The sequence below is a fragment of the Macrobrachium rosenbergii genome, chromosome 7 (genome assembly GCF_040412425.1).
Source record: "Macrobrachium rosenbergii isolate ZJJX-2024 chromosome 7, ASM4041242v1, whole genome shotgun sequence".
NCBI classification, from domain to species: domain Eukaryota; kingdom Metazoa; phylum Arthropoda; class Malacostraca; order Decapoda; family Palaemonidae; genus Macrobrachium; species Macrobrachium rosenbergii.
In genome coordinates this window covers 64,498,640-64,511,139 of record NC_089747.1, presented here as the reverse complement: position 1 = coordinate 64,511,139, position 12,500 = coordinate 64,498,640, and positions in this window count along the sequence as shown.

Below are 12,500 nucleotides of genomic sequence, written 5' to 3'. Positions count from 1 at the left end.
CACTTAACACCATTCGTGACAACGGTGTGGCCTCATGAAAAGACATTGGGTGAGTCACTCCCTCACTGTGCCGCCCAACGCCACCCTTTCAGTGCTAATTTTCTAAACTAATTTTCTAAGAGTTTAGGTTCTCTGTAGTAGATCTAATTTTGAGACGTTATTGCGGTCCGTAATTAGGATTTACCGAGCTCAAAGCGCTATGAAAATCTCTCTCTCTCTCTCTCTCTCTCTCTCTCTCTCTCTCTCTCTCTCTCTCTCTCTCTCTCTCTCCGGTGAAATCCGGGGATTAACACAGGATGTCCTTCCATGCATTTATAATGTCGAGGCACGAGAGCCAGATTGTTGCTGAAATGTGGTTTGGTCTGGAATACATTGGGTTTATACAGCAAACCCTTTTTAATTTGAGGAAAATTTGACGTATATCACCTAATCATCAAATAATTTAAAGCAAACGCTTATTTATCCCCTATGCACCTTAGGTATGTGAGTAGGATGAAATGGTGAAGATGACAAGTGGTACCATCATAATCCCCTCTCTTTCTCCATTTTACTTTTGTCCAGCTTTCTCTTACTTTCACTCTTAATCAAATAACAAGTACTTGAACTGACGTTTACCTGGACTATTGATCCAAGCCCTCTTTCAAAGCTGTCATCTAACTGCCACAAGATCCTCTTCCATCTTTTTATTTTCTTGTTCAACTATCCTCAAATTCTTCGAAGTCAAAATCCATCCGTTTGTCTTGCCATTTCCACCCCAAGCCGTTATTTTAATGTTCGTCCTCTCTGGTTTCTTTTAACGTCAGTTCTTTGCTATATAATAATAGATTAGGAGGATACTCCTCTCTCAACTCTCTCTCTCTCTCTCTCAGTATATATATATATATATATATATATATATATATATATATATATATATATATATATATATATATATATATATATATATATATATATATATATATATATATATATATATATATATATATATATATATATATATATATATATATATATATATATATATATATATATATATATACTTATATAAATGTATGTGTGTAAGCGCATGCGTGTGTGTGTCCTTATTATGTGGGCTGCCTAAAATCGTAAAGGATAAAAGTTTAAGCAGAAAACTATAGCAGCAGAGTTGGGGGCTTGATAGGTGAGGGAAGCATGCAGAATGAAAACAGGGATGTAAACATGAGATGAAAACTGATTGAGTTAAACAAGTACGTGGAAAGAAAACTCATAGGATGGAATAAGAAAGGTGACGATTAAAAGGTAGTCAATACCAAACGCTGCCTATAGAAAGGAAAGAAATACGAGCATACAATAGGAATGTATACGTTTCTTAGGACGTTACCACACTTTAATAAAACTTGGCATAGATACATACAGGGTGAAAACAAGTCGATGACCTTAAAGGAAAATGAATCTTTGGTAAATGCTGGATAACCGTAAAAAACACCAGTCAGAACTAACAGTCGTTGGCTAAACAATAACTTGTTTGTGATGTATGTGCAGCAAGTTGCTGACGTGTGTTCGTGACAAGTCTTACTGTAATGTGGGCAAACCCTTTGAGAAACATTTTATCCAACTTTCTTTTCCTTATCTGAGTGATGAATACTTTTTGAATCAATGGGCTCTTTACTTTTCATTGGGAAATTAGGAGTAGTAAACAACGTCACATAAATCAGTATGTATATATATATATATATATATATATATATATATATATATATATATATATATATATATATATATATATATATATATATATATATATATATATATATATATATTGTGTGTAAATAAAACAAGTAATAACTCTCAACTGTAGTGATGTACATGAAATGATGATAATATTTTTGGTTAACAATTTACTGTCATATGAATCTTACAATCTGCAAGTAAGTTTTATTTGCAAAGTCGGATATGTAATTGGAAAATAAATGGCTCTTCATATAATATATATATATATATATATATATATATATATATATATATATATATATATATATATATATATATATATATATATATATATATATATATATATATATATATATATATATATATATATATATATATATATATATATATATAGACAACGATTAGAAATTTGTTCTTGGGCAAACAACTGGCACCATTATGCTTACTAAATTCAAGTTTGTTCTTAGTCTTTTCTGGGATGTTGTTAAGGGCTCTGCACGTTAGCCCGCAATTCATTGATGCTGAGGTTAAAACTATTTATGATATTGCTTTGCAACTTAAATGCCCAAGGACCTTTGTAGATGTAGCATGGAAAAGAGTCAGGAAAATATTTTATTTAACTAATAATAAACGTGAATTTAGTACGCATAATATTTTCAAATTACCGTTTGATGAGCGGTATTTAGAAATTCCTAGAATTTTAAAGCTTTTCAACATAAATGGAGTTTTCAGTAATTATAATGTTAAGAGTTTAGTATTAAACAGTTCTCCTAAAGATGTTTCTGGCTGCATCAATAAAATTCCTTGTAAAAAGTGATAAAATATTTTATGGACAAACTGGAAAATCACTTTCATAGCGAATCAGATAACACCAATATTCTGTGAGAACTGGCCAAATATCGAATGGATTCACATATGAGAGATTTAGAGCATCCTATTAACTGGAGTGAAGAAGATCTTTAGTCCCGTGCAACGACACAGTTAAAAATAGATATCATTGAATCTTGTTTTATCAAGTCAAATAATGAAAGTGTTCTATTTTTAAGTCTTGGTATGTTTAAACTTGATGCCTTCATAATTAAAAAGTTGTTGATAAATATAAGCAACAAACTTAGTATTCAGTTTTATACAGGTTTTGGATCGTGTATGGCTACGCTTCCGTATCTCTGATGGTTTTAGTTTGTGACCACTTAATCCCATATTATCCTGGGTTACTTTTTTGTTTATTACCCTTTTGACAATTAACTATCTGGTATCCTTATTCTTTTTGTTTACCTTGTAACCTTCTTTACAACTGTGTCTCATTTGGGCCCCGACGATGCGTGAATAAACACATGAAAGGCTTGGCACTTCTCCTTTATTTTCCTGTGATATTCCCTTATATACTGAAGTCACCAGTGCGTCTATTGTGATTTCTTTAAGTACACACACATTACACATATATATATATATATATATATATATATATATATATATATATATATATATATATATATATATATATATATATATATATATATATGTGTGAACAGTGTGTAATCTCACTGTGTGTGTGTGTGAGACGTGTGTGTGTGTGTGTATATATATATATATATATATATATATATATATCCCTATATATATATATATATATATATATATATATATATACGATTTTATGTTGCGTCTTTTCAGATATGAGTAAAATGACGCATTATTTGAACTTTGAATGGAAAGGGTTGAGCATACTTAATAATCTAGCTCCTGCTAAAAATAGGTTTTCATTTCATAAACAAAAAAAAATATATATATAAATATATATTTAAATGCAGATTAAACATTTTTCTTTAGAAATGCTTCACTCTAACATTTTTATGCCTTCAGAGAACGTGGTAACTAGCAACCCTCTCTCTCGGACTCAACCAAAATCTCTCTCTCTCTCTGGTACTCAACACACATATCTCAAAATTGACACTCTAAGGAAACACAATCTTTCCTACATAAATAGATTTTATTATCAAACAAAACCCAACAAGTAATGAATTAACAAAAAGAAAATTAAAATGCATAATAAATGAATTACCAAGTCAAAAAAGTCTAATTCAAAACACATTTAACCTAAAGTGACCAAACGCCTTTTCAAGATAAAACTCCCACATTCCATCTTAATTATAAAAGTCTAGTCTTAAAGTCAACCACATTGAAACAACCACTAACTGCAAAGATTGCAAATTCTTTCTAAAATCACCACAGCATCACCACAGTATCCAGACATCACCACAGACATCTTAACTGCCGGTTTTCTAAGAGATTGGAGCACACAAGGCCACGTCTGGATGATATCTGCAGTTAATGCTAGATAATAATCAATCAGACCTAACTTTTTAGGCACAATTAGACACACCATCTCCATTTTTCTAACCTTCGAACTTACGTCACTTGTATATAACATAGGTCGGTTGCCTCATACCAGCTTCAATGTTGTGTGTTCTTTCGAGCCAAAACAGCTGAAGCAATTGAAACATCTGCTGACTGCAAACTAATTCGCACCTATGTCACCGTCCCAAGTACCACCCTGTACTCCCTTTCGCTTCATCACACTATGACTGAATATACACAGTAAATCTAAAAAGAAACATATTTCCCATATAGTTTTCTGAAAGCCACCCCATAAGAACGCTCTCGCTCTCCTTAATGGCGAACTAAAGTAAAGCATACGTATAAAATATAATAAAAGAGCTATGCTCAATCAGCAATGTCTACTGATCTGCAATTTTAATTACTGCTCTCATGAACTATTTCCAAAGTCACTGGGGTCGTTTTCTTAGAGCCTTTGCATGTAATCTTACAAACACAAACAAGCTTTACTAACCCCATAATAAGAATTATCAGTAGAATAGCCACTAAGATTATCAATAATTGTCGGCATAATATATTTCTGATACTCGAACATCATTTTATCATCATCTTCTTCTAACGGTGGAATAGTCATTGGCACCCCTGGTTGTAGGCACTGGAACCATAATCATGATCATTACGCATATGACGCATGAATATCTTCTCGAACTGTTGAACACAGCACGGCTAATTACGAGAAAGTATGTTGATACCACACGGCATGAAGCATCAAACAGCTTGGATCCCTGGAGAATGAGTGACGTTGACTTGTTACCCTGGCACATCGTTGTAACTGACATTCTTTGCAGTAACACGGCAGTAAGAGTTCTGGTGGAATTATGTGGTATTCAAGCAGAAACTGTTCTCAAAGTCACATTCTGTCGGTGTCTGTCTATGAACTAATGACAATTCACAACCACCCACAGATACAACTCGCAACTGGAAAATACTACTGTCACACACATACTTCTCCCTAACTAAGGTACAACCTGTCTTATAATCAATTCCCGAACCTTGATACTGATCCCTAAAATGAACATGGTCTCTAATCCATCCCATAGTCACTACTGAATCTCCAAAAAACACTCGGAAAAGGTCTAATAACAAAACTAAGAAAAAGGTTTCATGTTACTGAACCAACATATATTATTAATCTACAGACAATCTCACCCTCAAAAACATTATAATATAAATACAAATATCCTCCTGTGAATAATACTTTCTCCCTATGTATCTCAGAATTCAATCCCATTTTCTAGTGATCCTAAACAACAATCACCATACACACGACCATCTGCAGCAATAATTGCTTTATTTGCAAACTTCTAAAAAAAGAATCAGTTTCTTTCTCAATAAAGAAAAGTATTTTGGATTGTAAGAAGCGCTATTGTCACATCAAGATCTTCTTTCAAACCTTCTACTGTAAACAACTCATTCAAAGAATGTCTAATTGTTTTCAAAACCACTTCTCAATTTCTCATTAATTCTTGCAACTGGTTTAACTGTTTCCCCTGAGCTATTAGGTCTCTTTGAACTTCTGCTGAAAAAAAAATGGAAATAGCTCAATCGCAGCAATCACACCAACACCTAGAAAAACCAAAAGGTGCTGACTCTTTTCGTCTCCTTTTCTCTACAGAAGGTGAATTTCCTGGAAAACGTCAGAATCCATTCTAACGTTTTATCTATCCCCTAAATCAACTCTATCTAGCGTTATTCTTACTTCCTTCATTAATCTAGTTAAAGAGACTGGCAAAACACTCTTATTTGCTACTTCATCTACACTTTCATTCAGTTGGTCAAATCTCCTATGAAATTCAATTCCTCTCTGGTCTATATTGTCAAAATCACACTTATGGTCAAATGATTAAGAATTCAACATCTTCATGATCTTCTTCAACCACTACAAAAAAAAATAAATTCATACCCCAGGTTACAAATACTCAACAGGATTATCCCTCTAAGAACTAGCATCTAGAATGAACAAGAGACAAAAAAAAATGTTCCATTACATCCCAACTTTCTTCAACTTCGAAATATGGGTCAACTTCGTCACTCCAGTATTTACATCTTTAACTACAAATCTATTCCCTTTTTTAATCTCTACAATCTCAAAAGGTCCATGGAACTTTGGACTTAATTTATAATTTGGATCATTCCGAACATTCACTTTAACAAACACTCTATCACCCATAGAAATAACTACTCCCCTCGATTTAGCGTTACTTTTCTCTACCATTGCTTGCTAACTAAGTTCAAGTTCTTTACTGATACACGCAAATCTTTCTCTCGCTGTATTTATCAACGAAGTAACCGTGACATCATCCTTAATTTGTTCTGGTAACAAATCAAAAGGTCCTTTCAACTTGTATCCATATAAAGCTTCTGCTGGAGATATCTTAATTGTGTCATTCACCATAGTCTTGATACTATATCGAACTTCATCCAAAGATCTGTCCCAATGTGTATCAGAACCACCCACTGTCATGCAAAGGCCTCAATTACTTTCCGATTTGCCCTCTCATATAACCCATTTGCTTCTGGCCTATACGGAATTATAGATACCTTCTTTATTCCCAGTAAATTAGCAAGACCCTCCAAAGTCTTATTAATAAATTCCCTACCATTGTCCGTGAGCAGACATTCAGGGACACCATATCTACAAATTATCCCCTTATAGAAGGCTATAGCTACTTCATCAACTGACTTGAATTTCAGCGGGAAAATCTCGACAAAGCTGAGTCAACTCATCAACAACCACTAATAAATGTCTATACCCATAAGCAGAATCTGAGAAGTTACCCAGAATATCCATATGCACTCTCTGAAACAGCCTATTTGGTATGGGATACGAACCCAAATGACACGACACTGTCGTCGCTGGCTTATTCGCATTGCAAATAGAGCAATTCTTCACAAAGGCCTCCACTGCGGAAAACATATTTTTTCAAAAGAACTTTGCCCTAACGTTTTCTTACGTCTTATCAACACCTAAATGAGAGAACCAAATTTACAATGTACAATATCTAGAACTTGTGGTACTAGACTCTCTGGCACAATGATCTGTGTAATTTCACCCATACTTAGAATACTTCGCAAGTTATGTTAACTTTCCTAACTAATAAATTATTCTCCATTTCTAGTCCAGAAAAAGGCAACTTATAACCTTTCTTCGATAAAACTCCTCTGAGAAATGCCTTAGCATCTGATAATAATTTATCTTCATCTTGCTTCTCTTTGAGCAAGGGTATGTCCCAAGTGACATTTTCACCAGTAATATAACACACCAGCGTTTCCCTCAACATCACAAATAACAATCTCTTCTGAGACTGCCGACACACTATTTCTCTCCAGAAGTATGCACTATAGGAACGTCTTTGTCCCCACATGACATATCTCAGAACTACTAGTATCAGAGACATTAGACACCAAATGTCCACTCTCTTCACGCACACAGGACTCAGTATGTACTCCATCATCCTCGACCGGAAAATATCTGCTCAATGCATCTGCAACCACATTATGCTTACCTTCAATGTATTTGAGGCTTGCATCAAAATCTCTCAACGTCAAAAGCCAACGTGCTCTCTTGAGCGACAAATTTGGCTTATTGAAAAGCTCTAACAACGGTTGATGATCTGTAAAAAATCTCAACTTTATTTCCCATCAACAACATCTTGAAATGAACAAGGCTAGAGATGACTGCGAAAGCCTCTTTGTCCACCACTGACATCAGCCTTTCGTTATTACCACGCGTTTTGAACTTTCTGCTATAAAAAGCAATTGGATGTAATTTCCCTCAAATTTCTGCATCAAACATGCACCTATACCTTCTGATTCGCGTCAGTCACCAAGGTGAACAGTTGACTAAAATCTGGAAACTTCAAAACAGGTGGGTTCACTAAAGCATTCTTAAGCTTCTCAAAAGCTAATTGCTGACTGTCACCCCAAACAAATTTAACGTCTTCTGTCAATAGATCTGTCAATGGAGACGCTATTGTAGTAAAATTCCGCACAAAACGGCGAAAAGAAACCCGACATACCTAGGAATGAACGAATCTGCTTCCTGTTTTTAGGGAACTGGAAAACTCACGATAGCCTTAACTTTGTCATCATTAACTCTGACTCCTTCTTTAGAGATAACATGACCTAGATAGACAATTTCTTTCTTCAGAAACTCACATTCAGCCAATCGCTTGAGGACTTCTTTTAACACCATTAGATGTTCTTCGATTGTATCTGTGCATATGAGAATGTCATCCATGTACACAAATACCGACTTTCCTAATAAACCGTGAAGTACTGTGTTAACCAGCCTAGTAAATGTTATTGGGAAAACCTTGTAATCCGAAAGGCATCCTATTAAACTCGTAATGCCCCTTTGGTATAGGAAATGCTGTAAATTTACGACTATTCTCACTAAGTGGAACTTGCAAAAATCCCTTGCATGAGATCTATAGATGAATATATATTCTTGCCACCGATTTCAACAAACAAATCAGGCAAACAAGCTACAGGATATCTATCTGGGCATGTCTTTTCGTTCAATCTACGAAAATCTACAATACTCTGATGCTACCGTCTTTCTTTAGGACCGCTAGTAAAGGAAAATTAAAAGGCGAGGAACTGGGCCTTATAATACCTTCCGACTCCACTTCTGAACTTCTTTTTCTACTTCTCTGATCTTAAAAGGAATTCGATACGCTGGAATATATATGGGATTTGTACCTTTCTCTAGGCGGATTGAATGTTCTAAAACATCTGTAACCCCTAGCTTATCTCCCTTCAAAGCAATAATATCTAAATATTCTTTCAACACTTTCTCTACTTTATCTGTATACTCGGAATAATCAGCCTTAGCCAAATGTTCGTGAAGGACTTGACTTCTGAATTGTAGCTCCTCGTTGGGAAACATATTATCGTCTCCACGAAAACTCACTATCTTATGATCTTCCTTAAACTCTTCAAAATCAACTACATAAAGTACCCTTGTGATATTTTTCACTGAATCTTGATAGATTAACAATTCTACTGCAGTTACGCCTGCGACTGAAACTTCATTTACTGATACCGTACTTACAACGTCTTTGAATTTCTCAGTTTCCCTCAACAACGCATACTTGAGAGGCAAATTCTTCTCTTTCATCGACACTTTAATTAATGTAGGAATTCTCGTGGTGCATTTCAATATCCTCTAACAGAAATCCTTTGAAAAACTTTTTGCGGAATGTCTTCATTCTCTAACGAATGTTTACACGTGTCGCAGTCTGCACCTTAGGTTTCCCACAAACCTTTTCCATGTTTCTATATGGAACAAAACAACCTGGCCAACCTATTGTAATCCCCTTAATTCCTGTAAGAATGTTGAAATTATGCCGCATACAAGAAGGGTGTCCTAGCAAAACCATTTCGCCTAAGGCTATTCCTTCTATGACCAAAAATGGTTCTACTATCGTCTTTTCACCGATACAAAGCATAAGAGATGACAGACCTAAAATATTCAATCTTCTCAACACGTACATCACACACTGTCTCATTAGTAGGGACTAATTTACACTCTGGAAACTTCAGTGGAAAAGATCAGCGCCTATCAGGTTAACTGAGCTGCCAGAATCAATGAAAATAGAAATTTCAATGCCATTAGAAAAACCATGTACAATCGGCCTATGTTCTGGTGACTCTAAGACCTGATTGCTCATTATCCTGTGTCCGTCTTCGAACTTATCCTGTGAAAATTCTGATGTTCATTTGTGTGCCTAGAACTTGCATCATGTGGAATCCTTCTGTCATATCTAGTAAAACCACCCCCGTGCTTTCCTGAATAATCTCTATTCCTTGTGGCTGGGCAAAATTTCCACCCATGGTCTGAAGATTTGCGCTGAAGCTGAACAATATCTCACTTTGCAATTCGACTTACTATGTCCCACCTTATTGCAGTTAAAGCAACGAATCGTTATGACTGATCTCTCTGGAGTTTTCTTCGACTCCACGTGCACATGACTTCACTCCTGCATCATTTCCTAGATGTAGGGACTAGCATCATTCTGTGGTTTCGGAAACCACTGCTGAAATTTTAGCACCTCCTTCACAAAACTACTGTCCAGCGTCGGACATTTTGATAAATTTTTATTAACCTGAGCAAACAAAAGGATTCATCTGCATTCTGCTCAATTCTTTTATCAAAACCGTCTACAACCACATCCGGAACCGTCGTCAAAAGGCAGGCGAAGTGTAACAATTTTTCAAAATTATCTAAGGAGATATTATTTCCATTTACCCATGAAGAGTTTTCAGAGATTTCTTTATCTCACCTACTGCATCAAATAAGCGAGCACTGTACGTGATTAATGAATCATTACCTTTCCTAGTTCTGATAAACGCGCTCATAAATTCCGAACAACGCATTCGGCAGTCGAGTCAATCCCGCCATAAGATGCACGTAAAAATTCCTGGAAGGTCTTTCTAAGATTTACACTTTCTGAACCTGAAACTGCGTGCCCGTTCTTTAATATCCCCTTTGTCTAAATCTAAAAGCTTTTGCTTCTGTTAAAATATTCAGCGCCATCCGCAATTTTCTTAGAATTCAGATAATTATTTACTGATTCAATAAATATTTCGACATTCTGAGTCAACTTTCAAAATCGACTAAACCTTTAAAATTTGTAATGCCTGCATTGAAGTTCGTCAACCTATGACACAAAATTGATTGTGACGTACCTGTGGCTGCGTCGTTCATTTTGTAAGTAATCACACACCCCGAGCGTAATAACATGAAAGAAAACTAGGTAAGATGGACGAAAGCAAACAATCCAAAAAAAAAAACGGAAGAACTTGCCTTATGACTCGTGACTGTTAAACAGAAAACGGAGCATAGCGCAACTAGCGAGAATGGGAAGTCACCAACTTGATAGAAGATGGAAGCTGATAGCTTCGCTTTGATATTGCAAGGTCACCATTTCACTTAATTAACTCACAACCGCCACTATTCACACTTATCTGGGTGTTTTGTTAACCCCAAACTACTCTGCATATTTCTCAGACCTATTTTCACAATTCACCACTCCCGAATACTTAAATAGACAAAAAAAGATTCACCGTATCAACGCGTGAGATCTTAGCACTGAACGTGAATGCATTTGCACTCAGCTATCAGCGAGTGCCCCAAGCGTAGTGTTATCAATTAGCCTATTTCTCCCGACTGATTTACCTAACCAATCTATTTAATTCCTATCACTCTTTCGCTATCTTTTCGTACCTTTCGCTGCCACTAAATCAAACTAACACCGCTGCCACCAAATCAAACTAACACCGCTGCCACCAAATTAAACTAACACCGCTGCCACCAAATTAATCTGTTACTCCTACAGATTAAACATTTCTTTAAAATGCTACATAACGTGTTTTGTGGCCTATCTTCAGAGAACGTGGTAACTAGCAACCCTCTCTCTCTCAGACTGAACCCGCACCTCTCTCTCTCTCGCTGGTACTCAACACACATATCTCTCAAAATGGACACTCTAAGGAAACACAATCTTTCCTACATAAATAGATTTATTATCAAACAAAACCAACAAGTAATGAATTAACAAAAAGAAAATTAAAATGCATAATAAATGAAATACCAAGTCAAAATAGTCTAATTCAAGATTTTAACCTTACTCTGGCCAAACGCCTTTTCACTCAAAACTCCCACCCATTCCATCTTAGACATTATACGTCTAGTCTTAAAGTCAACCACATTGAAACAACCACTAACTGCAAAGATTGCAGTGTTCTTTCTCTATCACCACAGCATCACCACAGTATCCCCACAGACATCACCACAGACATCTTAACTGCCGGTTTTCTAAGAGATTGGAGCACACAAGGCCACGTCTGGACGATATCGCTCTTGGCTAGATAATAATCAATCAGACCTAACTTTTGGCACAATTAGACACACAATCTCCATTTTTCTAACGCACGAACTTACGTACTTGCATACCAACTAGGTCGGCTTGCCTCACATACCAGCTTCAATGTTGTGTGTTCTTTCGAGCCAAAACAGCTGAAGCAATTGAAACATCTGCTGACTGCAGTAATTCCAAATCTATGTCACCGTCCCAAGTACCACTCTGTAGCTCTCTTTCGTTTCATCACACTATGACTGAATATACACAGTAAATCTAAAACAAAAACATATTTCCCCATATTTACCCATATATATATATATATATATATATATATATATATATATATATATATATATATATATATATATATATATATATATATATATATATATATATATATATATATATATATATATATATATATATATATATATATATATATATATATATATATATATATATATATATATATATATATATATGTGTGTGTGTGTATGTGTGTGTGTGTGTAATTGTAATAGC